The 3,885-nt window shown below is 39.8% G+C and overlaps 1 pseudogene; it reads left to right on the plus strand.

Moving 5' to 3' along the window:
• The first annotated feature begins 768 nt into the window (after positions 1-768).
• Positions 769-834, plus strand: LOC117873956 (annotated as a pseudogene).
• Positions 835-3,885: the final 3,051 nt, after the last annotated feature.

The raw sequence follows: 3,885 nt of genomic DNA on the forward strand, positions 1-3,885 counted from the left end.
ACGGGAGAGTGCTCGATGGTCGATTTATCACATCTAGACTAGATGCCATAAATCAACCCCTGCTGGATTGATCGCTCCCTGTCGAACCAGCGGGTAATGTAGACAAGTAATGTAGATTAGTGTGGTGAATGAATAAGACTTCATGTCCACTCTTGTCCTGTCTCTCACATCTCTTGGAGCAAAAACAATTTCTGTCAGTCCTTGAGGTGAAAAGCAAAATGGAATAAACATAGAGAATGACTTGCACTAGTCTGTGACTTCAGCACTTGTAGCTGGGAAGAATAATGCATTATTCACTGAGCCAGTACCTAGGTGATGGTTTACAGTGCTGAAATCTGAAAAGGGAGAAACTTGTTGCTTTTCCTATTGTATATCTCCATATATCCTCAGATCCAACCATTCAAATAACTACATAAAACCTTCATAGGAAGATGTTAAATGTTAACCTACCTTTATACTATACATGGAGGTCTCAAAAATGTAGAATGGTTCTTTACCACAACTGAGGTAGAGAACATCAGTTCCTATCTACTTTGGAATAATCAGTACTTTGTGGTGCTGAGAGACTAGATCTCCTGATTACAGGTTTCTGCAGAGGTTGGTGAAGGTGCATGTGTAAAGGGTAAGTAAAGAAAGAAAAGAGACTCCCAAAGTGAATCAAGAGCATTTATTCACCCTTTTCTTATCCTTGTAAGGGGCCCATATCTTCCCCCACCACTTTCTATTAATGATTACACTTCTGTTCTTTGTTGTTCTGTCTTGTCCTGGGAGAGAAGATTAGCATGGCCCCTGCGCAAGGATGACATGCAAATTTGTGAAATGTGTGACATCTTAGGTGGTATTTTAAAGGGAGACCAGACCACTCAAGCAAAAATTCCAGCCACTAACTGATCCTTTATGCTACCACACTTGAAAACAAAATATCTTAATTGACCAAGGCAGTTTATTGATATGAAATGTGGATGTAAATGAAAGCAAACAATACAGACATCGTCATCATAGGCAAAGGGAGAGGGATACAGAATACTTCATGTTAGCTCTAAATTGTTAATTCTTTCCTGGTCAGAAAGATTAAGATTTTGAAGAAAGGCTTCCAGGAAACCTAGAAGGCACTATTGTTGATAGGGATACGACATTGGACACATTGGGGTATAAATAAATGAAAGATGTCTGGGGGTGCTAATCGTGTACTAAAGGAAAAGGGTACAGGATTAGGGATAGGACAAACAGTGTTTTCCCATAATGAATGCATGATGGTTAGGTAAGATAAGGCAGGATCCATGTTCAGATGTCTGAAAAAGAGTGAAATTAATAGGCAGCAGGTTTAAAACAAACAAAAAGAAATATTTCTTCACACAACATACAGTCAGCCTGTGGAACTGGTTGCCAAGGGATGCTGTCAAGACCAAAACTATAGCTGGGGCAAAAAAAGAATTAGATAAATTCATAGAGGATAGGCCCATCAATGACTATTAGCCAACATGGTCAGGGATGCAACCCCATGCTCTAGGTGTCCCTAGACTTTCCTTGACTGCCAGAAGCTGGGAGTGGATGACAGGGGATGGATCACTCGATGATAGTCTGTTCATTCCCTCTGGGGCACCTGGCATTGGCCATTGTCAAAAGACAGGGTAGTGGGCTAGATGGACTATTGGTCTGTCCCAGAATAGCTGTTCTTGTGTTCTTATGGGGGGGGAGGGGAGGTGGAGGGGAAAGAAGACAGAGAGAAAAGGAAAGAGAAACTGTAGAAAAATGTTACTTTTCTAATTTTCAAACATTCCACAGAACATTTTTTTCTGGCCCCTATCAATACTGTTGTTGGGATTAATGTTCTGTTTTACTTATTCATACAGTTCCATGTACATAAAAACCTTTTAAAAGAGAGAGTCAACTTAACATAGCGTGGGATATGTGGTCTACTGAGATATACCCTATGTACCAGTTCTTAGGTTCTGGAGGTAGTGACCTTAAACTCACCAGTGTTGTATGCACATCTAAAGGTGATGACCCACCCTGTCTTATGATACTCTTAAAGTTCCTCAGCAGGTGAACAGAAATAAGCTTCTGGCAAGATATTTTGCAGAGTTCACTCTGCTTGAGTGTAATCCCCTGATCACAGTGGTATATACTGCTGATGAAGTGCACACAATCCAACAGACAATATTTGACAAGACTATTGAGAGAATAAGTTCAGCACTTTCCCAAACTGTTGTTAACAGGTTAGCTGGGATGTTTCCAGGTCACTTAACTGGGATTATGAAATCTCTTAAAGGAGATTCTTGAGTTCCTGTATAGCTGATTCAGGCAGCAAATTGATTTAGTACAACAGCGGCATTTCCTTCAACTTCCTCTTGATATTGTTCATTTCCATTCAGAAAACATGGGATATTTAATCCAGGGGAAACTTTCTTGAGAAATTTTTGGATGTCAAATAGGCAGTTAATTCACTTTCAGAGCTTTTCAGTGTTTTACCCAGAAGTGGAGTTGATTTCTTACCAAATCATGTTAATTTTGGGAATGGAATCAGTATCAGATTGCATCAGGTCTGCTTTGAAACCACTGAAAGGGTAATACAGCATAAAACTGTTATGTGATGGTACTAGCCACCATTCTGAATTACCACATTCAAACAATTATAAAGTTAAACATAAAGGCCAATGATTTTGATCCCAAGATCAAATAACAGCTCTGGCTTAGATTATTCAGGGCTGTGTCAAGAATTTAGACACACAACATTCATTAAAATGAATGGAAGATGTGTCTAAACCACTTACACTGCTTTGAAAATCTCAACCTGTCAGGGCAGACTAAGAAAAGATAAATCTTATTTGATCTTGAATGAGTATGTTTGATGGGGATGAGGAAAATTAAATATGAAGTAGGTTTTTTCCCCAATTCATTCAAAACGTGCCAGTGCAGCCTCTGAGGCATATTCAGTCATTAAATACCAATATTGTCCAAAGTTTAACTAACCCCACCCCTGCTAACTCCTTTTACAAATAAAACTCAGCCCCCCCAAACCACCATCCTCAAACAAGGGCCTCATTAAAAAGATGAGACTTGCAATATATTCTGAAACCCAGAAAGCCTGCACTTTGTCGGACCATGACAGAAATGAATGCACAAGCCAAAGGCTCTCCATTGAGAACCCTGTCTTCAGCCTCCCTGAGTTCAAATGTGGGGACTATTAGAGCCTTTCGGATTATCTCAATTGTTAGCACAGTGCGCCAGCAGAAAGATGGACTCTAAGGAAAGCCAAGACCTAACATATACGTGGATTTATAGGGCACAATCTATTGATGGATATAGAAATAAAATGGCAGTGAGTGTGTGATATATTTAACATGAGAAGCCCTACCATGTAAGGAGACAACTCAATTCTGTGCTAGTTGAAATTTCTGAACAGCCTTCAAGGATAGTCACATATAGAGACATGGCAACAATCTGTTCCGGCAAGGGTAACTGGTGTTATCTTCACCCAAGAGGAAAGGATATATGACCTTTTAGCGAAGAGCAAATAGAAAAATAGGTTCTTTTGGCTGCTCTATGGGAATCTGGAAAGACCTCCAGACTGCAAATGTAGTTAATAAAAGATGAGCTTAGCCCCTCAATAGAGAAGGTAAGTGTCTCTGACAAAGCTTATGGATGTTTTCCCCAACCTACCAGCATCACTTGCATGTTACTTGCCTTGAGTTTCAGACAATTCACTTTTATCTTAAGCCCCTATTTTAGCTTAGAATTGAGAAAGGAAAACTACTGCACCATTACAGTCCAATGCAAAAGAAATGCAAAGCAGAATGTCATTTGCACATTGATGGCATAGTAGCCCAAGTTGTCTCACTAGCTTCCTCTTTGGCTTCTCATACATGTTAAATGGGAAGAATG

The sequence above is a fragment of the Trachemys scripta genome, chromosome 2 (genome assembly GCF_013100865.1).
Source record: "Trachemys scripta elegans isolate TJP31775 chromosome 2, CAS_Tse_1.0, whole genome shotgun sequence".
Lineage (NCBI taxonomy): Eukaryota > Metazoa > Chordata > Testudines > Emydidae > Trachemys > Trachemys scripta.